General features: G+C 39.8%; 1 long non-coding RNA gene across 1 annotated transcript; it reads right to left on the bottom strand.

Moving 5' to 3' along the window:
• Positions 1–549: 549 nt before the first annotated feature.
• LOC147200183 (uncharacterized) lies at positions 550–12,097 on the bottom strand. Its single transcript, XR_015101778.1, has 2 exons — positions 11,666–12,097; positions 550–4,352 (listed from the first exon to the last, which is right to left on the bottom strand). It is a non-coding gene; the product is annotated as an uncharacterized LOC147200183 (long non-coding RNA).
• Positions 12,098–13,145: the final 1,048 nt, after the last annotated feature.

The following is a 13,145-nucleotide window of genomic DNA, read 5'->3' as shown; positions in this document are numbered from 1 at the left end:
ACGCCAAAGTGAGATTTTTTTTTTCAGGGATTCCTAATTAGTTTACATCTGATACTGAAAACAATTTCCATGACAATCACGTCAGAAATGTGGTGATTAGAGATTAGACTGACACACCACACTCCACGCTACAATTGGAGATGTAGAAAAATAAAATTTTATGTGGGTGACATGAACGCATAGCCTCTGAGTCCAATCCATTATGCCCATTTTGATTCTGGTCTCTGCATGCTTGCCACTCGTCCAACTAGTGCGTGTGTGTGTATGTGTCTGTTTGTGTGTGTGTGTGAGTGTGTCTATCTTTGTTTGCAGCTTGAGACCTTGCACGATTAATTTTATGAGGGGCAGTCAGGGACGGATTACGTCTCACACACACGACTGAAATGCTCTCATCAACACAATTTTTAAAGCTAAAAGCATTTCATTTGTTAATTTCCGAAAAAGTGTAGAGGTCATCCTGATTGATGTCCCTGATGGCCCCTCATAAAATCTAACATGCAGGCAAACGTCATCGCCCAGTACAGTGACACGAAAAGGTGCTGCTATGCATTTTTACATGGGAAGAAATGACTTTATTGAAGAAACAATCTAGAACAAAGAAGAATATAGGGGACACGAGGAGGGCTTTCACAAATTGTCACAAATTTTACTGGCTGGCCCAGATATCTCATCCGTCTCTTTGTCGTGCTGCCTTTCATGTCTTCCGTCTGCGAGGACAACAGAGTCTTTCATGTGGACGTCTTTTCCTCAGCACCACCTCTTTTTTCCTCTTTATTTCACTCAGACAGACTAATTAAATGTTCTCCTGCAAGTCTGCTCCAGTTCTTCCACATGTATCTATTTATTTATTTAGTTAGTTAGTTAGTGACATGTATGTTAGTTCTACGGCCATAAATACATACGACGGCTGACTAACAATCCACATTCAAGATGGCTGAAAAAAAATGAATACATTACTTATGATATAAACTAGGAGCTTTATTATTGATCGAGACTGGATATTGCATTGCAATATATTGTGTAGAAATGTATTGAAATGTATTCATCACTAACAAATATGACAGTTGAGTAACAAGCCACATTTAAAAGGCATTTTAATCAATGAATCAAATATGCATTAAAAATAAACTATACCAGTGGGAATTGTATAGATTCTTGAGATTATAGAAACCAATAAATGAATAATTACATCATTCTAGTTAATACACATTTTAAGAAAACAATTAGTTGGTGGTGGTCATGACGTAGAGGCGCAAAAAAAAATCCTCAAAATTAAAATACAACTTTCAACAGGACACTCTTGCATTTCAACAGGTAAAAACACAAACATCTCAATTTGGTAGCACTTGAGATTGAAGAAAAAAACAAGAACATTTTACGGGTTGACTGAAGGGACGATATAAAAAAAAGTTCTGATGAAGATGACATGATGACATGACAATATTTAAACATATATATATATAAATCGCGGTCCTGATACTAACAGAAGTACCGAGGATAAATTGAAATGTCTCATTTGGCAGTGCGACTTTACAGCGCAAATATTTGACCCCTAATAATTATAGAAGGTTGTGTTTTTAGTGCACAGGCGGCAATGGTGATGTTGACTAAAGAACCACAGACAGCAGCAGCAAAAACATGGGAATCATTTTAGTAGACTTTCTCGTCATGCCAGCTCTACATATCTCTCCAGGTGCTACCTTACCTATAGCAGCATATTGACAGAAAAAGAAGAATAAGAAAAACTTTATTTGTCTCACAATGGAGAAATTCCCAATTTACAGCAGCAAAGTTATGAAAGGGAGAAAGTAGAAGAACAAAAAGTATAGAAGCTGCTGTAAAGGCAGCCACTCTCGCCAGGTGTTACGTTACCTATAGCAGCATATTGACAGAAATTGACCATCTTATTAAAAGCCTCTTATGTGTTGTCTGTCTGCAGCCTCTCATATGCAGAAGCAGCTAATTGGTTAATTGGATGGTGACTGAAGTAAACCAATTTCAAAGAGGCTTGGAATCGAGGGTTCACCTAGTTTCATGTGCTCCGAAATACCTTTTTAATTTATCTACATGAAAACAGCAATGATGTGGAAGCCCAATGCAAGTAAACAGGAACTGTCAGATGTATTACAGGGACAGAAATACACACCAAATTTGACATCTAAAGTTTCTACCACTTTACTAGAAAGGTAATCTTATGAAAGTTTGATAATTAAAATAAATTCTGACCTCTCAAACCAATAATGACTGCCGCCAAATGCCACTAGGATGGATAGAAAAACAATACAATAATAATTTGAATAATAATAAGCAGAGGTGGACAACTTATAAAATTTTGCCGGAGCATTGTTTGTCATTTGTCAGCGGCCTGGGCACCCGTCGATCATCGTCCGTCAGTCATTATTTCAGGCCAAACCAAACTGAAATTGTCAGTCTGTCAGTCCTTTCCCCTCCCCCTAAAAAACATGTAACTGTCCAACAGATGAAAAATCCAACGTGATTAAAATGGTAAATGGAGTGCACAATATATCATTGTACCTTCGTCATACGGTGACTACCCAAAGAGCTTCACCCACACTTACAATTGGCATACATTTCGCATATCCACTAATTTGCGAATCTATTGAACTGTTAAGTACAGCGGCAGCATGCTGGTGGCTACCTCCCACTGTTTAGCTTCCTAAAAATCCTAAATATTTTCATCTAAGATTTTAAATGTCCTACCTTAACCACAATACCGCTCTGCATTGTGACCAAGGGTAGAATCCAAAACTGTGCTTGCAGTACTCCTGTCTATAAATGCTCGTCTTTGTCGTCATCTTCTTTTCCTTGGTTTAATAGTGGATTACAGCTCTTTGGTGCGAATCGCCACATACTGTACAGGAAGCACAAAGTGCAGCCATACGAATCAACACACGAGACAGAGGGGGCGTGTTTCTGTCAGACATCACCAAAACGGTCGTCCATCAGTGACAGACTGACGGATCTCCCGTTTTGCTGGCAGAATGTCCACGTGCCACAGCCCAACAGGTTGGAAAACACAGATTTTGTAATTACGCTCCTTAATAAAAGCTCAAATTATTAAATAATATGACAGGCATTGAGTAAGATGTGTCATAATTCATATCTAATATGATTATGTCTATTATTGCTCTCTACCTAATGATAATTCGATGTGAATGAGTTCAACTCATGTATGAATGTCAACTTCATCATCTCGTCATTCACAGGCCATGAAAACACACACTTATCATCTTTTTGACCGCACTACCACCACACTAGATTTCCAATGAAACGATGTGCTTTAATCGCAGACTTTTGTCTTCAATTTGAGGGGATTTACAATACACCAAAATCAGGTATTGCTTTTGGATTTATAAAGGCAATAGATCTATACTTATATAGCTCTCAGTTACGATAGTTGCTGGCTAGCTGCAGGCTAGCATCAATTATCCTCAGATTAAACCGAGTTTCCGAGAGAAACAAAACACCTCAGTCATGAGCATAGCGATATCCAACCAGTTGTAATTCCAACATCCGTTTTATTAACCCGAGCTCTTGAGTTGGACATCGAAAGATTCGGTGGGGATGGCTTCTGATGCTGACTTCAGTGAATCCAAACGGAGCGGAAAAAAAGCAGCCCCTGAGGCTAGATCCGCCTCACTGCAAGATGATGGCTTCTGCGTCACTGGAAGAACGTAACCATGGATGCCGCCGTAACCGTGCATGCCGCCATCTTGTGTTCATGCTCGTGATGGAGGAAAAAAAGTGTACCAAAAAACGTGTGTGCGTGTGTGTGTGTGTGTGTGTGTGTACAGTATATATATATATAATTTGCTGTCCTTGTATGACATATAAGACTGTTAAAGTGCTTCCTTGCCTTAAATTTCATGAAAGTGAAGCAATATTATCCTTCAATTCCATGATTTCCTTGGGACAATTTTGTCTTTTAAATATAGTGCATGGTACCTTTTCTGCTCCCATGGGTCATTTAAAAATTGCCAAAAGGAGCCTAGCTTGAAAATATCACTACATATAAACTATTTGAACTGACAAAGTAGAAAAGTGTGTGATCAACATTTTGCTAATACTTACATGGAATAAAGTGCAAATTAACAGCCAAAGCACAAAGCACATACAAACGCTTATGGTAAAGTGGTTCCTTGAGAACATTTTTATTGAAAGGGTTGAAAAATAATCACCGTACATGGCTGACTATTAAGCTGGCATGTGTGGCCGTAGGGCGCAAACATCATAAAGTTGCTGTCAATGGTGCCATTGTGCGTGTGCGTCGTTGTCCTGCCACCATCATCATCACCACCATCACATTCTGCTTTTCACCATCACTCTTGCATCTAAGTCACAGTAAAAAAAAAAAGACAACCATGTCTCTATTTTTGACTGTGTTGATCTGTGTTGATTCTTTTCATTTACAACTTGCTGTCAAGAAATGAAATTAAATGATAGTTTGAAAAAAAGGACTGCATTAGATCTTACTATTTAATTGTATTTACAATAACTGGTCATATTAATGTATTCTGGATGTTTAGTCACTCTTTTCACAAATCAGTCAACCGAGACATGAAAAAATGGTTGCTCACGTATCATTGCACAATGGTTGACAAGCTTGGGAAATTTGATCAGATAACAATCCGGATGGTATTTTTTGTCTTTGGCCTGGAGGACACAACATCAATGATTTTCCAAAAAGAATTGGAAATGTGTATTCGTCAGGCTACAGTACACTTGTCCACCTTGCTTCAGTCCATCTCAGATGAGCTGGGCCCCTGAGAAGCCGTTTTTACTCCAGTTTTTTCCTGTTGCCATTCACATAACGCAGTGGCCCGTGGCTTACTGTGACTATTAGCTTTATGTCCAAATAAACAGGCACAGATTTCACGCCATGTATAGTTGTAAGAAAAGTGAGACGAGATCATCATTTCCATATTTGTAATTTTTGTGGAATTTTTGTGACAATGTGCAATGGGATATTTAAAATGGCTGCCTTGGATCAGTTAAGTATGGGTGGTTGGGAGGGGGGGACTTTTTATAAACCACATCTCTGGCAATCTGCACATGTCACTACATTGAGGAATCAGCATCTAAGGTGAACATGATGCCTTTTATTTCATGCTCCAGATAATGTATGCAGCACTGTTACATGCTGCTCTCATATTGTGCTTTTGTATGGTATTCTGATTGATTATTGATCATGACAAGTTAGTGGTTGTATTCAGAAGTGGAAGAAGTCATGTCAGACCTCTTTGAAAGCCATGGACCACCTGCATGGGCTTTCGCTGCAATTAACAAAACAAAATAATCAGACGCTTTTTCAATTTTTGATATTTGAATGCCAATTTAAAATGGAACAAAGGCACGATACATTGATTTCCATCCCCCGCTCTCCTCTCCCCAAACCCCGAAAAGATTTCTAAATGTCCCTCATCCGCTTGTTGTTCTGTTCCCTTGTCAGAATGAAGTTAGTAGCAAATAGATGCGGGCGTTTCCAAACAATAGTCCATTCATGATGCCTTTGCAATGCAATGATGATCCCGCTCTGGCCTGCACCAGCCTCCACAGCTGCACTGGAATGTAATCCAACAAGTTCTATGCTGCCACCCCCCCCCCCCCCCCAAAACCCAACATCCAGCCCTCCCTCCGGCTGCCTCCTCCATCTCTACCACGGTCACCACATCACCACTGCTAACACCATTGCAACCCAAGTCCCCCCCCCCCCCCACAAAAAGAGGCAAGAAACTAGAAGGAGGGAGCTGAGGGGGGGAAGCACAAAGAGAGGATTCATGGTGGGTCACATACACTAGCAGGAAAAAAGAGCGGCACCCATTTAGGACTGGTGCAGCTGCACTAATTCATTGGGTGAAACTGAGAGGAGGCAAAAAAGGAGGGGCAGAGGTCAGAAAGCAGAATCATTTTTTATTCGTCCCGCTGCATCATCCACAAACACCTGCATCCCTCACTTCCTTCGAGGGTAAAAAAAACAACAAAAAAAACGAAGCAAGATGCCAGGCCTATTTCTTATCCACGTGTCACCATCTCATGACCCGTTCCCAATGTGACCGTTGTGTGTGTTTTTTTCCCAGCACTTTACAGCCTACACATCCAGATGACATATAGCCCTCCAGCCACACAGTGACGGCAACCCCACTGTGTCATCTTCAACCATACAACCTCAAAAATCTTTCAAAAATCTCATTATACGCTCCTAACGAGGTGTACAGGAATTTCTGGAACTGGTTGTCCAAATATTTCAATCACGTGTTTTGTTTTTTCTTTTTCTCAGTGATACTTGCAGATTGGAATTCCCCCTGTTCAGACGGACTTCTTCTGGTTCCACACCAGCCCTGAGAGGGTTTTTTTGGGGGGGCGGGGGGGGTTGCGATTAGTCTATAGCCTCTCCTCTTTGACATTCTGCAGAATTTCTGCACCAGAGTCATAACAGCGGACCAGCGCTTATCCGCCTGTGTCTTTTTCACATAACTCAATGAATTGGTGTACAGAATTTGCTGCTTTTTCACGCATTTTTAACAGTATGCAGACAAGCGTGAATTTAGTCTTCCGTGCCTTTAGTGTTGTACAATATTGCAGCACTGAGATCCACTGGAGGAGATGCCGCATAATTAAGTGGAAAAAGGCGGAAAAGGTCCCCCAACTAAGGTCCAGTTGTAACCAAGCAACCGAGCAGAGAAAATACATACTTGTGAATGTTACTATATTTTTTTATGCGTTGCTGCTGCGCATATGTCAAAGTAGCAGCCCTTTGAAGGTTGATTCCTGTCTGACAGTTTGGATGCCCATTTCGGTGGTTAACCCTTTCATGCACCCTATAACCTGATAACATGATAAGCTGTCAACTGTGGTAACCACTGCCCCTGAAAGAGTTAATATACAATGGTTAAAACTCTTGATGTATGTCGGTTTTACAGTAAACTGCAAGAACAGGTGGTAAGGAATATAATATGTACAGTATCTATAATGTGATTTTTCATCGATTGGGGTGGGTCTGTATTGCATCATCAATTCTTTGAATGTCGTTTGTCTCCACGCCAAGCGGTACCGCATCCTCCATTTTGCGTCTGTTGCTTCCAGATACGATTTAATGACCATCTAGCTCACACATTCAACAGAATTCTTGACAATGATTTCATCAACAAATCAATTATTATGCCTAACCCTGCTTCCGAGAGTTTCATACAAGTCAAGCCAAACTACATTCAGAGTGCTGGAAAATCGGTATCATTTCAGACTCTTTTGTCACTATTTGGAACAAATGCCAGCATTCTTTTCCTTGCAGTGGCACGAGAAGCAGGAATGCCTCTCCGCCAATTAACATCCATTTAATGCAGACTGTGACCCGGCATGTGAATATTTGACTTCTATCTACATCTCTTGTTTGCTGTCGACCATTGTCCGTTTTTCTTTTTTTTTTACTCCAGCCTTTGCTCTCCATCCAACGTCACACATTTTAAGAATTCCCCTCTGACAGTAGAAGAGGGTGTTTTTGTTTTCTGTATGCAATGCGAGCAACTTGGTCTAAATGTCAGTGAACATTAACATAATTTAACTCACGATATAGAGATAATTCCTCAATGATAACTATATCACAAGATATTACATTATATTACACGATAGTTTTTTAATGTATTAGTAAATAATGCAAGAGAAGAGAATAGAATATGCATGTAAATATCGTGGGTGAGCACATCTGCCTCAAAGTCAAGAGGTTCTATGTTCGAGGTTAAGTGGTGCTGAGCTGCATGGGCCTGGGCAGGTTCAACGTCTCAAATTTTTAGATTTGAATTCTGATATTTCTGAAGGAGAAACGTGACACTTTTTGGGAAAGTCTGGGACCAAGCTGTCAAATTGAATAAAGGTTATCGAAATGTTCAGCCACGGCAAAAGAGCAATGGATTTGAATCACACAAAAAAAGACGTAACAAAAGGCTGGGAAAGTTGAATAATTCTTACAAAAAATAAATAAATAACATTCTTCGGGTGAACAGGTTGATTGGAAACAGGCGAGTGTCATGATTGGGTATAAAAGCCACACCACAGAAATGCTCATGTGTTCACAATCAATGATCGGGTAAGATCTACCACTTTGTGAAGAATTGTGTCAGTAAATAGTCTGACAGCTTAAAAACAACATTGCTCAACGTAAATTTGCAAGGAATTTTGAGATTTCATCTTCCACAGCAGTGATTCCTAACCAGTGTGCCATGAGAATTTATCAGGTAGGCCGCAGAAAATTATACAATGTCAATATAGCCACATAACAGGCAAAACAATCAAATGCTCTTCCACTCAATGACAGAAGATACATAATTAACCTACGTATCCATTTCTTCTGAACTCTTTAGCTTAGTCATGTGTCATGATTTTTTTTTTCAATGTGAAATATGAGTCTTGACTCAGTAAAGCTTTGGAAACACAGATCTATTGCCCATAATGTCATCAACATATTCAGAGAATCTGGACAAATCTATGCATGAAACCAACATTGAATGCCCATGACCTTTGATCCCTCAGGCAGGACTGCATTAAAAACCATCCTGCCACCTGGGCTCAGGAACACTTAAGAAAATCATTGTCAGTCATTGCTACATCGACAAATGCAAGTTAAAACTCTTACTATGCAAAGCGAAAGCCATATATCAACAGCACCCAGAAACACCACCGGCTTCTCCGGTCGAGAGCTCATCTGAGATGGACTGATGCAAAGTGGAAAAGTATGCTTTGGTCTGACGAGACCACATTTGAAATGATTTTTGGAAATAGGGATGTGGTGTCCTTTGGGCCAAAGAGGAAAAGGACTGTCTGGATTGTTTTCAGTGCAAAGTTCAAAAGACAGCATTTGTGATTTATCTTTATTTGTTTTATTTTTTTAGGGATGTCCCTGCTTAAACACGTGTTAAAACACTGACAGCAGTCCAGGCCTGTCTCACATTGAAAACGTGCGGCTGCCTTGTGATACTCTTCTTATTGTTGTTTTTTGGTATAATCTACTCTGTAATTTCCACCACTACTATCTATTTTGTTACTGGAAAGAAATGAATTGACCCATTGTGGGCATAAGAAAAATCAACGGTATTCTGTTCTATTTTAGTCTCAAAAATAAATTCCTGGATTCAAACCTTATCTTATCTGCATTGAGATTTGTGAAGTTCTCTACAGGCCCATACCTCGCCCTTTGCAAAATTTGTGCAAATCAGTTTAAAAACAAAGTCTGTCATAATTATGTGTCGTTTTGTTTGACATGGTATCTTAGTGTGCTTTGTATTTGTTGCATGTCTAATATTTTGGCAATGCATATCGCTACCTAAGGAAGGACAACCCTATGATGCAGTACTGGTCTACACAACTGCAAGCCACAATAATAAACACGGTGAATCCCTGATTGAGTCAATCAAAACTAAACTTTGGTAGCTTTTTACCAGACGCATTTTGGATCCAGATCTTGAAGCGAATAGTGTTAGAATGTAAAGATGCACTCAACGTTGTGACCAAAACGTTTCGAACGATTTGATGTGCACCTGAGGAGTGACCTTTTCACCTCCCCACAGATCATGAGACCTTGTCATCCCATCCTCTCCCCACTGTTCCCACCTACCCTCCCCCCACCCCTCCCATCCCAGGAAGAGCTGTGTCTCAGACTCTTGTGACACTGTGGTTGGTGTGTGTGCAGATATGCAGAGGCCCATTACTGCAGTCACATGGCAGGTTAGCACAGGCACTGGTCTACCATGTGAGCTTTATTTTCCAGTTTTTTTTTTTTTGCTTACAGCCACAACCACCAACCCCCGAGGCTCTGACCAACAGGCTCACAAAGGAAATGTCACAAAATGCATGTGAATGCTTTTCTTTTTTAAAGCTATGCTTTCGATCGTTTTTAAGGGTTGATTTGCATTATATGTCCCTTGAGTTAAGCTGTATTGAGCTAAGTATGTTGAATGTAAGTTTGGCAATTCTATGATATGTTTGTTTACACAGACCTGGAGTAAAATGAGATTACGTGGGTTTTTTTTCGTTTTTTGTTTTTTATCAGGCTAAGGTGAATTTAGTTTATTTGGGCTGAGCAAAGACATGTTGCATTATGTCGCATAATGTTATGTTTAATTAAACCGTGATGAGCAAAGATATATTACTAAGATAAATTGAACTAAGGTGATATGAGTTAGATTTTGTTAGACACAAAAAACTGTGTTGATGAGTCAGTTTACAGTATGTCAATGTACGCTATTTTAGGGTTACTTTTCCTCATGTGTTGAATTATTTACATTGCTTAACATGACTTTAGATTTTGTTTAACTAAAATTAGTTGTATCACGTTTGGGTTGAGTTGGTTTGAAGTAGCCTAAATGTAACGTGTATATAACAAACAAACAAAAAAAACTATTTTGTCTTCATACAAAAAAGGACGACTCAATTTAGAGAATCTGATTAATTGGACCTAAAGGCCAAGGTCATATAATAAGCCATTATTAAAGTATGTAGCTGATCTGCAGTATATCAAATGGGCAGTGGTGTGTTTTCCAAATAGATTTAAATGTGATATGGATGAATGAAGAAGGCCCGTGTTGCAGCTTGAACATGAGAACAACCTGCAGGAGAGGAAAAACAAACCACAAGACATTTTATCAACGTCATCTTGCGTGCATATCAATTTGCTTCTTTTAATGCCGTCAAGCAATTTAAATTAAAGGAACTAAAATACTTCCGGCCAATTTAAGAAATGCCGCAGGCCATGGCTACACATGAAGTGATATAGAAACGTGTTTGTGTGCGTGTGCGTGTGCGTGTGTGTGTGTGTGTGTGTTGTCTCCATTAACAGGAACGCTATATACACTCATTAAAATTAAAAGTTCTTGTAAGCGCGGGGGCTGGTGGGGTTTATTCCTTCAATGTTACGAAGCGCGTAATAACTTATTTTGCTTGGAGTTGTTTTTACGAGTTATTTGCACAATTATGGAAAATATTACATTTATTATACTTAAAAATACAGTTTGAACAAGAGTTTTGATTTTAAAACGTAAATTCCAAATAATGTGCGTGTATTAAAAAATGCATTTTTACGATATTCCTTCGGGCCGTGCCATAAAGATTAAAAATGTAACCAAATGGCAATACATTTTTATTATATTTGCACTTTTCTTTTACATTTATTTCACAACTTCATAAGTTCACTTCGAAAAAAAATTTCATCCGGCAGTTTTAATAATTTGCGTTTCCGTATATTTAAATATATTCTATTTATGTGTATGTAACGAGTACACTTGAATGATAAATGCATTTGACTAAGCACAGATGCATAAACCAAGTGTATTGAAGTAGTCTTCTAATTTCTAAATCTAATTTAATCAGAAGCAAAAAGTGAAAGGTATTACAGTGCAACAATAAAAATTCATAACGAATGGTTCGATAGAAGCTCCCCCACCCCAATAAATGACTTCCACTTGCGTTGACGAGCGTAATTACAGCGCGCGCAGACCCACAGTTCGCTCCCTGGGGGTCGTGCACATCCAAGTGCATTAAGTCAACTTCTCTGCGCAAAACCGCAGCTTCCTCCCTTGTGCGCGGCGCCAACCTGAAGAGCAAACACTTTTGACACACACTCACACGCGCGCAAAAACAAAAAGAATACAAAACTCACTTCCAGGCCTGGTCCGATGAGTTGATCAGTGGGGTGCAGGCATCGTGGAGGTACCCCAACCCACCCCATCTTTTTTCCCTCCTCCCTCATCTTCATCACCAAGCAACTTCACCCCCCACATCCTCATCACCATAAATCCAGAAACTTGCAAATATATATCAATATATTATACGTGTGTCGCACGCGGAGAGCAGGCAGGCAGAGGCATCCCTTCTGCTGAAGAGGAATTTCTCTGTGTGCGCGACTAGTGTCAATGCTCGGACATAAGGGGAGAAAGGACGCACACATCGTTCTCTGTTATCATTTTTTCCCCTCCTTTCCTCTCTTCATGTTTGCAGCACAAAACTGCTTTTTGTTCCCCATTTTTTCATTTACGAGGGTTAATGGATAGAGGCTTGGGCGTTTGATCACATGGCTACAATTCACCTGAGATGCAGACAAAGAGAGCAAAGAGAGACGAGCGAGAGCCATGACAGACACAAGGGTCATTGTTGCGCTCCCAGTGCGGGGAAACCGTGCGTGAGTGTGCTTGAGTTTGTGTGCGTGTGTGTGTGTGTAGTGTGTGTGTGTGTGTGTGTATGTGTGTGTGTGTGTGTGTGTGTGCGCGCGTGCGTGCGCGTCCTACCCAGAGCAGGACACGCTTATCTGAGCAAATCGCGGCCTTCCAGCATGTACAGATCCTCCACGTCACGCAAGGCAAGACGCACAGCATCAGTCTCGCTCTGCGTGCAGGAAGAGGAACGTTCGCATTAAGTAAGAAAAAAAATCCCCCCCGGTTGACAAACACATGAATGTGGGCCTGTTCTTTCTTTTCAATGGTCGCTTCTTAACAGCAACTGTCCGTTTAAACAACCAACGAGTCTGTTTTAGGATGAACAACTGAGTCAATAGTTTGTTTTTTATTCAGCACTTTGGCCTGCAAGTTCAACAGATATTAAAGGGACATTCAAATTAATTAGAAGTTCATTTTAATCAGTCGTTAGAATACTTATTAAGAAAATTATTAATGCTCATTCGCAAAGGAATGCCAATATGCTAAAAAGCGCGTGCGTGTGAGTGTGTGTTTGCGCGCGCGCGTGTGTATATATATATATATATATATATATATATATATATATAATATATATTTAAACAATCTTGTTTTTGGTTTGAAATGTAGTCACCAAACATTGGATTAACATCACTGAGACATCATTTGTTTGCATTCATCTGTTAAATAATGCGTTATTCATTCATTTTGACACTTTGACTTGCAATGTAATCGATGCCATTTAAATTAATTTTAAAATCAAATTGTAATCATCATTCGTTTGAGAGGTTCTATATTTCAAACCTGGTTTTATGTAGCACCACCACCACTGGGAGGTTCATTGTCGATTATTCTGGTTCTTTTGAAAGATGTTCTGTCAAACACCCATGATACCATGTAGTGCCGTGGCGTTATTATAATAGGATTAATATCCCAAAGCCATTTGGTTCG

Source organism: Hippocampus guttulatus, chromosome 9, assembly GCF_054856545.1.
Source record: "Hippocampus guttulatus isolate MCC_2025c chromosome 9, RoL_Hgut_1.0, whole genome shotgun sequence".
Lineage (NCBI taxonomy): Eukaryota > Metazoa > Chordata > Actinopteri > Syngnathiformes > Syngnathidae > Hippocampus > Hippocampus guttulatus.
The sequence above is the reverse complement of the archived record's forward strand: the minus strand, read 5'-3'. Positions and strand labels throughout refer to the sequence as shown.